The 13,590-nt window shown below is 33.7% G+C and overlaps 1 protein-coding gene across 1 annotated transcript in view; it reads left to right on the top strand.

The window, feature by feature from the left end:
- The first annotated feature begins 9,043 nt into the window (after nucleotides 1-9,043).
- LOC117180183 (cytochrome P450 4C1-like) overlaps nucleotides 9,044-13,590 on the top strand; it is a 22,705-nt gene continuing 18,158 nt past the window's right edge. Inside the window, exon 1 of the mRNA XM_033372546.1 lies at nucleotides 9,044-9,548. The gene's annotated coding sequence lies outside the window, so the exon portion shown is untranslated. The remainder of the gene's footprint in view (nucleotides 9,549-13,590) is intronic.

The raw sequence follows: 13,590 nt of genomic DNA, 5'->3' as shown, positions 1-13,590 counted from the left end.
CGGTTACGTGAAACTGTATTGCATAAACTAGAATTTGCGAAGGGTAGTACTTAGTTTGCCAGCCGTAGAGTTGGAAGAGTATAAAACTGTTGCCCCTTCTCCACGTACAGGTAAACACGAGGAAGCAGGCAAGGATCGCAAAACAGTTGACGCAAAACGTATGGGCGAATTATTAAAGTCTCTCAAACTCGAAGGGTTAAATTCTAAAGAACGTGGAAGTATACTTCATATCCTCCCCGAATTTGCGTATCAATTTCACGTACCAGGTGATAAATTAGGCTGCACCGACGTTCTCTCCCATAAGATTGTGACTAAAGACCCAGACCTCGTGAAAGCTAAAATGTATAGGCCTCCGGAAGCTCTGAGGGGCGAACTTAACACGCAGATCAATAAACTTAACGAAAATAAAGTTATACGTAATTCGGATTCTCCGTACAATTCCCCTGTTTGGATAATCCCAAAAAAGAACGACTCACAAGGCAACAGGCGCTGGTGCATGGCCATTGACTACTGGGGCTTAAATGAGAAGATGATAAGTGATGCCTAGCCGCTCCCACGTATCACAGAAATCCTGGACCAGTCAGGTGGAGCTCAGTACTTCTCAGTACTTGATTTGGCATCCGGGTTCTATCAAATACCGATGAATCCTCATTACAAACACAAGACTGACTTCTCGACTCCCCTTGGGCATTACGAATTCAATCAAATGCCTTTTGGGCTAAAAAATACGCCAGCCACGTTCTAAAGACTCATGGATAAAGTTCTTGTTAGATTGCAGGGAGTTGAGATGTTCGTGTATATGGGCGATGTTGTCATATACGCGAACACCTTGTACGAACATACCTTAAAAATTAAGAATTTACTGAGTCGACTCAAGGCAGCCAATTTGGTCTTGGAGCCAGATAAGTGTCAGTTCCTGCGCAAAGAAATTTTTTAGTTGGGTCACGTAATCTCTCAGGAGGGAGTGAAGCCTGAACCGAAGAAGGTCGATGCCGTTGCGAACTTACCGGTGCCTCAAGGACGTAAGGCTATAAAGAAATTTTTAGGGTTAGTCGGTTACTATAGGCGCTTTATTTTTGACTTTGCGAAAATCACGAAGCCCCTGATCTCACTTCTGAAGAAATGTGTGCCGTTTATTTGGGAGGAAACCCAGCAAAGTGCCTTCAAAAAATTTCGTAATATTCTGTGTTCAGAACTTCTCCTTCAATTTCCAGACTTTTCTAAACAATTTGTCGTAACCACTGACGCCTCAAATTATACTTTAGGCGCGATTTATTAGGGTCCCATCTTCTCCCTGTAGCCTACACGTTCAGAACTCTTAACGAGGCGGAAGTTATTTACTCTATGATTGAGAAAGAGCTTCTCGCAACAATCTTTGGGGTGGCACACTTTCAACCTTACCTGTACGGCCAGAGATTCATTTTAGTTACTGATCATCGCCCGCTGGTACGGATTTACAATCTTAAAGATCCAATTTCAAAGCTCAAGCGCTGGAAAATTAAACTCCGTGAATACGACTACGAAATAATGTACAAACCGGGCAGAGTTAACGCAAACGAAGATTCCCTGTCCCATAATCCGCACCATTCCTATCATACTAAATCACAAGTCCATCATGGTCCTAAGCAAGAAAATATATATCAGACTTTTCTCACGATTGACAGATCATTCCGGGAGTCTTTACCCCTTGAGAAAGATAGTGAAGGGGACCTCAATTCCCTTGTCAAAACGGCTATTGAAAAAATTTTCTTCCGTAATCTCTTTAACGAGAAACATCTTGACCAAGACGATGAGAAGAACGGGGATTTGCACCAACCAACAGGTGGACGTCTGTTCGCCCGCAAAGAGCCCATGACGCCATGTGGTGACGATTCTGCGATGACGGAAGGACATAGTAACTATAACAGTACAAGTAAGTAGGGTGACCTCAGTTGCGCACCACCGACAGGCTGTGCAAGCTGCAGGAAGTCCTACGAGGGTGATGAGAAAAACGACCTCAGTTTTGCACCACCGACAGACTGTGCAAACTGCAGAAAGTCCCGAAAGGGTGGTTATCACGTTGCTGTCAATGATAAGATAGCAAACGAAAGTACGAGGGTCGCGAAACGTCAGGGTCTAATGGGACACGTGACAGCTTTGGTACAAAATGAAGTTAGGTAATATGCAGAGAAGAGAAGAGTTGACTATGACACGACGGGAGAAGACGAAAAAAGGGTTCGAACTGCAACAATACTCCCCTCTTTAGAAGACAATCCTGACCCGCATGCTGTGCAAGTCATTACTCCTTCGCTCATTCAGGCAAGTAGAGATCAGTTGTTAATGCGTGTTGAAAATTTGGTAAGCTTTATCTCAGCAGATTGTATTTTGACATCTAACATAAATCAGGAATTGCTAGAAACCAGGGCTTTCACCCTTACTGATTTACGCAACGCGAAACCAGAGTTAGGTCAAGTACTGTTTTTTAATTCTGAAGTCAGAAAGATTTATCTTCTAGTTATCAAAAACAGTTATGACGAAAAAGTTAGTCTCCTTAACATCGAATCAGCTATACAAGGGCTGACAGGTACCTTGGTCCTCGATTTAATTCCTACTCAAAAAGTACTTTAAAAATGGGGAAACAAAACTCACAGTTTTTACAGGTGAGGTTAGGGTGCCACCGCAAGACGATAGGACAAAAATTATTAAAGAATATCATGACTCTGTAGTCGGTGGTCATAGTGGGATTAATAAAACATATGGGAGAATCAGGGAAAACTTTTTCTGGCAAGGGATGCGGCAGGAAATTCAGAATTTTATAAAAACGTGCGATAGTTGCCAGAGGAAAAAACTTGTCCGTTTAAAGACTAGGCAGCCCATGCGAATAACAGAAACACCTTCGGCATCTTTCGAAAAAATCCAAATGGATATTGTGCTGTTGATTCTGTGACAATCGCGGTTGCATTCGCTGAAAACTTTATTTACCGATTCGGTTGCCCACAAATAATTCAAACTGAACAAGGCAGCAATTTCCTTAGTCAGATTATGCAAGACCTCTGTGCTATTTTTAAAATTAAAAGACTTAAATCTACTGCATTTCACCCCCAGTCTCTTGGATCTCTTGAAAGGAGCCACCATACTTTCGTTCAGTATCTCAGGCACTACTGCACTACTGATAATTGGGAAGTTTGGCTAAAATTTGCCATGTTTTCATTTAATTCTGGTGTACACTCATCCACGGGATTTAGTCCTCACGTTCTAGTATTCGGTAGAGAACCCATTATCCCATCTGAATTTTTCAAAGAAAAGGTCCCTAAAACTTTCGCAAAACATTTGGATGACCTTCTGGATAAACTCAGCGAAACGCAGTCGATGGCCACGGCACGGCTAGAGGCAGCTAAGGAAAAGAGTAAAAAACATTACGATCTTAAGCTTAACACTCAAGATTTTAAAGTTGGGGAACACGTCTATTTGTTAAAAGAGCTCCGAGAATCAAAATGCGACAATGAAAATGAGGGACCTTATTTAGTGACACGTGTATTTAATCATTTAAATGTAGAGATCGATTTGGGAGCAAAGAAATCTAGGATTGTTCATATAAACAAAATTAAACGAGCCTTCATGCGGCTCACGCCAGAAGTATAATAAGTCCCGACTAGTCAGGCTTCGATGATATAATTAGGAATGAGCTCGGGCTCGACAACGAAAGGGATGAGACGTTGGTTTATAAATAAAAAAAAACGCTCTACCGAACGTTCCTTTTTTTCGCTCAGGGGGAAGGTGTGACGTATGATGTTTTCGTAACAATTCTCGCGGGTGTTTCTAGGGGGCAGTAGAATCGTATGATAAAGAGAAGCGCGAAAGTTGAGCGATTTTAAGATTATATTAACCTAAAAGGAATGTAAAATACACGAATGAAATTCAAGCGAATATTAATGTTAAGAGATAGAAAATAAGAAGTATGTATATGTAGAATAAGTATTTTTGAAATAACTTAGAACTAAATTATCCAGACATGAAGGAGGACCGTAAATTACTAAGATTAGAAGAGTAAACCTTCAAGTAAGAAATTGACAGGTAATTTAGCGAAATGTGACCTAACAAACAGTAAACAGATTTAAAATTGTAGGAATAAGATGTTTGTTGTCCAACTGAGGAAGCATTAAATAGATTCTAGGTTCGAGTTGTAAGGAGGCATAGAATAGAAAAATGTCTGAAGAGCCTTAGCGATTGCATAGAATTATAGCTGTAAAATCATAAATTAGTCTCGAAGATCCCTAAAGTAAAGGGCGGCCTGTCCCAGGAGCTCATAAATTACCCCCACCCCCCACCAAATGCAGACATCCAAGCATAATCAGATGGAGAGGCTAACCAAATTTTCTCAGAAGAGAATTTGACAGTAGAGGATGCTCGAGGCAAGAGGGTACCTGGAAGCAAAAAAAAGGAAAGGGATCCGCGGACGGACTACGTAGAGGGGTCAGACGACACCAAGACGCTTGCGCATCGTTCGTCAAAAAAATACCGGGGGGCAGATTTGTTTCGGCTTCGAGAGCGAACACTTGTAACTTCGGCGGTTCCCTCGGTTTGACCAAAGTTTGTTTTGTCGCGCATTTTTGAATATTATTCAACTGAATAAACGAGCAAGTTCTGTTTTCTAAATAATTTTTTTCCAATTCTTGGCTTGCCCCTATATTCTAGATTGGTGATTCTTCTCATATTTTCCTTAGTCGTAGCAGGAAAATAGATTTTTTTCGTTTGAGTTCACCCGCGCTAAGCACCGGGCGCACTTCAGTATCTTATTAGCAGAACCCTGCTCAAGTGGAAGGTCCCTACCGGATATATTTGAGGTTATACATAACAATATATAGATGCAATTGAAAAAATGTTAAAAGAGTCAAAGTAAATATTCAAATTGTCCATTGGTAATGACTTGTATGAAAAATACGACGGAAATTGTTAAAAAGTAACAATAATACGTAAAAATCTAGTTTTTTTTACATTTTTGGGACATATTTGGGGTGCTGCGGGGAGGGCGGGATGAGTTTAAAATGAAAGTGTTAATGTTAATTAAATGGGATTTTAAAGTGCTCTCTGGCACGTGTTAATATTTGAATTTAAAAAAAAAATCACGGATTTTTTTTCCGGAAATGGAAACTGGGCGGGGGGGGGGTGTATTGCCCTGTGGCTCGAAAAACGTTTTTTGCACCATCGTAATCTTTACATTATTTTTTTAACAAAACTTTTTTCGAAGAATTTAGGTCAACTATAATATTTAGATGAGTAATGAAAAAAGTACCGAAACTTTTTTTTAAGTTGTATCTTGAAAACACAAATCAATTCTGACATTTATAGCGTTTTTTATATAGAAAGTTATGTAACCTTTTTGCAAACTGAAATCTTGTATTTTGCAACCGCAAAGTCTTTTATGTAATAATAAATGGAAATTAGGATTTTTCCATGGTATTCGAAGTTGACATAGGGTTCAAAAATATGAATTATTAAAATTTTCGAAAAACATGTGACCCACTGGTTGACATCTTAGATAAATATATAGCGTTGTCCGTATATTTAAAAACAACTTTCTTGGGAAAGCCTTAGTTTTGTTTTGATTCTTGCGATTCACAGTCGGTTGGGATCGTGAAAATGGAAGTGATATTTTATTTTTTATCGGTATTTTAAATCTTATCCTATTATTGCTCTTCACTATGTAAAAAAATATTTTATTTTATTAGCATGCGGCCAAATTACCTGGGCTAAATGTGTATTCTATTGTAGGAGATGTCCTTATTCTTCTAGAAATGGTTTCCAATGTTAATTTTTTTGAATTAGTATACTATGTTCGGGCCGTTTTTCGAAAATTTAGTTTTAATTTGAAAAATAAAAATTTCCAGTTTTTCTCGAAAATAAAAAAAATATCACAAAAGACGAGAAAGAAAATCGGATGAGGAGACCCAAATCCTGGAAAACTTGGATGCGTAAATTTTGATTTAGTTAGTTTCTCTTGCGGAAAAATGCGGGAATGAGAATATTTCTAAAATTCTAACATTTTTCCTTGACTAATTTTTCATTTAAAATCATTAATGTTCAAATACTAGAATTTTAATCTTATGATACTTTTAACATATAATATTTTATGAACGGAATAAACCAGTATTTCATATACAAATTTTAAATATTCAAACTTATTTATTGTTTTCTAACAAAAAACTATATTTTTTAGCATAAAAGATGGCTTCTTTACAAAATATTTGAATTTTTAGCATAACAGTTAAATATTCAACCTAAAAAGACAAATTCTCAACAAGAATTGTCATTATTTATATTTTAATCAAAAAAGAATACAATTTATATAACAAAAGAAAAAAGACGAATATCCAACAAAAAAAGATTTTTAATTAAAAAAATTAATAAAAGTTTATCTAAGTTATTTAAACATCAATCCAGAAGACAAGTTTTCTTTAATAAATTAGTTTTTAATTATTGAAACAATTAGAATTTTCGTAAATAATTTTCTCCAAGCATCCTTTTTTCCCTAAAAACTATGTCAGATATCTATCAATATAGATTTATTAATTTTTAATTATGTAAACAAATTGCGTTTGTTTAAGAAAGTTTTTTTTTCTAGAAATTCTTCCGACTGTCAGTTTATTACCGTTAAAACCATCAATTTATTTTAAAATGTTTTCTACTTGTATAAACAATAAATTATTTTTTAAACAAAATTTTATTTATTTAAAAAATATTCATTCCACAAAGTTTAACCATTGCTGATCAATATTCTAATTAAAAAATTAATAGTTTAAAAAAATAGAATTTAAATAAATACCGTGTGTTTAAATAATTGAAAATTAGTGAATCACTGTTAATATATATTACTCTAGACCAATATTAATTATTTTTATCAGAAATAGAGAATATTCGGGAAAAATTTATTACGATAGAAATGGTTAAAAGATAACCAGATATCCAATGACACAATTTTGTAAGGTAAAACAGAGCTCCTTCTTAGCGTTCGGATATTTATTTTTTGAACGCGAAATAAATATTAATTGAGATTGATATTATTTGATATTAATTGTTTTGTCTACTCGTCTAAAATCAATATTTCCTCAATATTGATTGTTATTTCTCAGTTGTGAAAAAAATGCTCTCATGTTCTGCTGGGATCCGAACACAGGTCTTTCGGACTGCCATTTAGATGCTCTTATCCACTAAGCTACAGAGAGACGAGATAAATTTCATCACATCCCCTACAAGCAGAATTCCGACGTAATTCCTTATACTTGTAAGATTCATTTTTCTAAAATCTGAATGTTTTTCACTTCTGTTCTGTTTTTAACAAGAGAACATTTTTTTAATAACTTAATGTTAATTTTTTTATCCTCGCCCGAAAAAAATATTTGCTATCATCGATTTTTATTTTTAAATTGTGCAAAAATTGCTCGCAAGCTTTGCTGATATCTGAAGCCAGATTTTTTAGATTGCCGGATCTGAAAAACTGATCTGAAATCTGAAAGACCTGGGTTCAAAACTTAGGGGAGCTTGAGAGGAATGTTTTCACAATTTACAAATAGAAATCAATATTGAAGAAATATTAAATTTAAAGCAGTAAACCAAAAATAAATAAAATCAAACTATTTAGAACCTTTTATCTAGTCAAAACCATATTGTTAAAAGATATAATTTATCGTAGTTAAAGATTAAGTTGGTTAAACCATATTCTCTGATTTGATCTCTAGAATAAACGACAATGATCGTGTATTGCAGTTCGTGGTAGACGCGGACGATTTGAAAAGGCTGATATTGAGAATCGGAAAACACTTCCATAAGGTCGAAAAATTCGGAGTCAGGACTTAACATTGCCCATCTTATTTGTTTCTATACAAATAAAAATTGTTTGTAACTAACAAACAATTCTTTCATTAGTTTTGTTCCTAACACTAACACAAGTAAGCTTAGCACTTGACAAAGAAGCACATTTGAACACTAGTCGCGCAGTGCGCGAATGCGAAATCGATAGATCGCAATTCCTATTAATTTATCTGAATTCTACTAAGTCCGTTTATTTAAAATACTAAAAAACCTAAGAGTCGCAGGTTTAAGGTTTAAAAGCGCGGGGTTGTTTTGGGCGGGATTTGTCCCTACTTTTAACTTTTAACGAATAAAAAGGCTGACGTCACTCAATTTTAGTGTCGAATAACCAATCACGAATGAGGTAACTTTGCTCCTCCTACTGATTTCGGCAATTAAATATAGTGAATTTAAGGATAATGGTTCCAAACTCCAAGTTTTATCACCGTAAAACGTCAATCTCTTTGAGTGACAGTTTCCTGTTTTTAAGTCTAAAGGTCCTCTTTTTATGATGTCTGACTGGCGCCATGAGCCATTAACGATTCTAAAAATAGCCCCAGATCTCAGGTTTCTAACCTCAAAATCTACTTTGGACAGTGAACAGAGCAATATCTTTGACGAAAGTCTTAATGTAGTTATATTCGGATAAAATACTCACATCCATGTTTCCTAAGTTGCAATAAACTTATAATATTCGTAGAATTAGTGTACAATAATAATTACCTATTATTTATTGATTCTGTACATTTATAGTCAATTCCATTTTAAAGCCATTTGAATCTTCCCTCCAGAGGATTTACTAGTTCAGAAAGTATTTGGTAAAATGGTCGTAGCGCCTTGGAGTTTTAGTTCATAAAACAGCGCATGCCACTACAATCTTGCTTCGCGCCGGTACTCTCGGATTGGTTAATGCTGTCGCGCTCATTTTGAATCGTGCAAATATTTTAATTTAATGTTAGTAATGAATTATGATTGGGAAACGCATAAAAGTAATTTCTCGTTTCTAAGATAAGATTAATATCATCTGTAACAAGTTTTTTGAATAATTTTTTTTATTCCTAAAGTTAAAATGGCGCGTTCATATTACAGGAAGACCTAGCCATACGAGCGGATGATCGTACAGCCATTTGTTTGTAATTTTTGATTCATGCTGATTATATATATACTTTACAATGATTATTAATGAATTTTTTTGTATTTTTGGAGGTGATGTAGAAAAAACTGCAAAAAAAATCAGAGGGCAATGCAAGAAGAACTACACTCACGCTCGCTCCTTTTTTGGACTACACTCACGCTTGCTCCTTTTTTGGAAAATTTCATTTTACATAAATAAAGACAAAAAACAACGTTACAAGCCGAAAAAGGCCAATTGTACCCGATCATGCACGAAACAGAAAAGCTCCTGGACCGAGTAGCCGAGTGTCACCGAATAAGTCATTAGTATAGTTGGCGCGATAAACAAATTCTCTCAAGATGGACGTTTGTGATGAAAAATTTGAATCTCCACACAAAACTTATAAGTTTCTACACTGTGAAACAACATGCAGTAAAAAATACAATTTAAGCAGACATGAGGAAATAATTTACCAGAAAAAAATCTATTTTAAATTATCGACATAAGTGTTCACTCTGTGAACAATCATTCAATAGAAAATGCAATTTTAGCAGACATGAAGAAATTGTTCACAAGAAAGAAAGTTAAAAAAAGTTTCTAATTCGAAGTGAGTACATAAAATATTCTGTTGTTTTGTTTCATTGCATGTCTCGAATTAAATAAGTTATTCGCAAACTATTGACTTTTGAGTTATATTTCGAGGGTTCCTTTTAAGGTTAAATATAATGTTGAAAATGCTTATTTTTTAAATTAAAAGTAGGCTACCTATATAAAATATGCTACACGACGTGTTCTTTAGTCTGCTGAAAACAATTTAAAAAGAAAGCATACGAAAGGAACAGACGATCCTGAATGTATTGGGTAGGGACATGACCTTAAAATTAAGCGCATATGACAGGCAGCGCCTGCGGCGGCTGAAGCCTGAAATTCCCAGTGGATATAAATTTGACATTTACACAAGTTAGCTCGTGTGAATTGTTTTTAAATATAATGAATAAATAAATGATTGTTTGAAAACATATGTAACATTTTGCAAAACGAAACTAAATAATAGAGGAAACTTTTTAATTTTAGTTTTAGTGAAAAAAATCTCTTTTCATTCCAGCTAAACGCGTTCTAGTTTCGTTGTTGGTTATGAACATAACCATAAAAATTGCCGGTAGAATGTTAACAAGCGGATTGATGATGTATATTTTAATTAGAAACGGATTCCAAGCTATAAAGTTATTCTATCGGTTTTCATCCTGAAACATTGAATAGGCAAAAAATGTAGTATTAATTCATGTGATAAGGGTACAGAAGTGAAAGTTAAGGAAATAATCCAAATTCAGTGCCACGTTATCAGATTAACGTCTGTAAGTTCTCCCCAATAAGACCTTAAATTACAGGTGTTTATTAAATAACAAATATATTGTAATACAAAGAGAAGCATTAGATAGATTTATCATTATAAATTTCCTAACATTTTTCTTTATGTTCAAAATATTTATAAATTATAAATGAGATACCGGACACTCACTATCAAAAAATTTAAGTAAATAATGGGATGTAGGTTTGCTTAAAATTTTCCTTTTGATAAGTATTGCTATTTTGTAAACTTACTATTACAGATACTTTGTATTTTTAAGGTTTCAGTAAACATTTACTCTAACTTTATGAACTTAAAAATTAAAATGTGCCACAGGCATCTTAGGACATGTAAATACCACTCGTATTTTTATCCGGAATTGTGTAATTTGCACACTAGAATATCCCTATGTTTGAAATAGAGCAAATTAAGAATAAACTCAGCATTGATTAATTAATTTCCAATTATTTCAAAAATTTAATTTTTTTAAATCACTTTTCTTTCGAAATTTAGTTTTTTCCTAAAAATGATTACTATTAGTATAGTGAAATATTTATTAATATTGATTTATCAATTTTTAATTATTTACACAAATTTCATTTTTTCAAATACATTCTTTTCCAGAATTATTTTCTTTTACCAAAATATTACTCTATTATTGTTAAGTAACATAAGTTTATTTTCATTTAATCACCAAACGTTAAAGTAATAAATGATTACTTATTTTTAGCAATCTTAAATTTACTTAAAAAATATTTTCTCACAAAATATACTTTATGAAATTAAAATAAAATGTATTCCATAAATATTATGGGAAAATTTAACTTTTTAACCTCAAAATCTCAATACTAGCATTACGTTCACGAAATAATAAATCGTATAAATATAATATTACTAACCCAATTAACACAATAATTTTTCCAGGTAGTATTTCTTTTTCAAAAAACAACAGTATTGAAATACTTTATGTGATATTTGCAATCCGAGAGGAGATCTGTCATCGACAGGAGAAATTCAAAACGCAACTCCGATCAAACCCTATAATAAACTCAAGCAGATTTTTTTTCCTATCTCGAGATTTTATTAGCTTTCCTATAGGAACTCTCGTTATCTGAAGATTAAACTGCAACCTGCAACATTCGGCTTGTATTTTAACACAAAAACCAGACTATAGTCTTTAACAGAAAATTCTGTGTTTATTGTACGTATAGCAGAAATTTTGTAGTACAAACATTTTGGTAACTTATTCAATATTTTTATAATTATTCAAAATTGATAAGTCCTAAGATCACGTTTGAGATAGTTTCTATAAACCGAATTATTTAATATTAATTATGGTGATATTTATAGATTTATAATACTTTCATTCAATTTTATTTAACTATTATTTTTAGAAAATTTAAAAGCAGGTTCGTTATTTTGATTTGCCTATTTATAAAGTTAAAACTAGACTTGAGACAAAACTAATGTTTTAGTTTCAGTGATTTGATACAAAATTCTTCAGCAGGAATATCGACTATTTAAAAAATGTTTTTAAACCCCTTTATAAATTGCGAAAATCCTTGAACTTGCTTGCAATCTTCAAAACCTCTTGTAACCCCAACTGAATAAGAAGATTAGTGTCCTGCCAAGAAAAACGAATTTTCAAGAAAATACATTAATTTCTAACGAATTTTGTATAAAAATGCGGAGTTTTCAACTAAAAAAACAAAGGCGACAAAAGAAAGGTTATTTTCTTCCAAATAGTTTGGCATGAAAAAAGAATATTTCTATTAATAAAATTTAAATTTGAAGAGTATATTTATGCATAGCTATTAAAATGGATTTTTAGGCCCCAATTAAAATTCATTTTTGCATGCATATTTCAAATTGCTTTAGAGAGAAATGTGTATGTCACTCATTTTATCTATCTTCCATTGGGGCGCCACCAATTCTTTTCGCGGCACTGGTAGTTTCTCACAAGCGGTGAGAATTTTTCTAGTTAGTATATAAGGACCATTTTGACCGATTGACCCAGCTGGTGATATTTTGGGTTAGGGAATGTAGTTGCGTTCTGATTTGTGTGGAATTTTAATAATTTATAAAAATAAAGGGACAAAAAGAGATTGCCCAAAAACTTGAAATTTCTGAAAATTATTTTAAATAATTAACATTTCGGATGATTTTTGGTATTGGCTGAAAAATCATTGTGGTTTGTAAATTCGTCTTCTTGGTATTATGTCATTTTAGGTTAAAAATATATATTATCACATATTTTTTACCAAAAATACCATTTATCAACGAAGTGCATGATTTTTAACTGAAAAGGATTAATTTTCTACAAAAAGAGACGAAGTTTCAAACAAAAAGATAAATTTTCAACCACGAATATTAATTTTATACAAAATACATGATTTTTCTAACAAATAGTTTAATTTTCATTTAAAAAAGGTTAATTTTCGACCAAAAATTGAATATATTAATCTTGAATTCTTCTTTATTCATAATGTGTCCCCTAAGGGTTTGCATGACTTCCATTCCTCACAATCTTTCCGTTTATAACTATATTCATTTACAATCTTATCCTTTCTATATATACAATTATTTACAACTATTCAAATAAAGTCTTATATCTAGTTTCTTATTTCTATTTCCTGCGATGGCGCAATTTAGGATTTAATAGCAAACGAGTGAGCGCGCGAACAAAAGCGAGAGTGCAAGCGAGAGAGAGAGAGAGAGAGAGAGAGAGAGAATGAGAACGTAAACGCCTCTTAGTCTACTTAACTTTTACTTTACCATTACTTACAATTTTCACGTTTCTAATCTAAGCGACTTCCGTTTCCTTTTTCTTTAATTTTTTTATAGCTCCATTTACCTTTTTTCACGTGCATTCTTTCATTCTGTCTCATACGCTCCTCTAGCACCCTCCAACTCCTTCATCCATTCTTCTCCTAATCCATCTTCCCCTAGAATCTTAACCACATTTTCTTGCCAGCTTCCTTTATCTTCCATTCCTCTCCTACATCCTTCCCATACATGCTCCCATGTTTCCTCCTCCCATTCATATATTCTACACTTTCTGTTCTCTTCTTTTTCCCATTACATCCCCTCCCTTATCTCGTTTCCCAATCTAAATCTTGTTATTCTGGTCCACCTTCTCTCTCCCTATCCCTTTTCTAAATACTTAGGTACCTCTTCCTTTTTTATCATCTCATACCATTTATTGTACGAGGGTAGTTCAATAAGTCCTTAGAATGACCAACAGATGGCGCGCGAATCGCTCCAAATCATCTGTTTTCAGTCAGCACCACTCCCGACTAGA

This window comes from Belonocnema kinseyi, chromosome 9 (genome assembly GCF_010883055.1).
Source record: "Belonocnema kinseyi isolate 2016_QV_RU_SX_M_011 chromosome 9, B_treatae_v1, whole genome shotgun sequence".
In the NCBI taxonomy this organism is placed as follows: Eukaryota; Metazoa; Arthropoda; class Insecta; order Hymenoptera; family Cynipidae; genus Belonocnema; species Belonocnema kinseyi.
The sequence above is the reverse complement of the archived record's forward strand: the minus strand, read 5'-3'. Positions and strand labels throughout refer to the sequence as shown.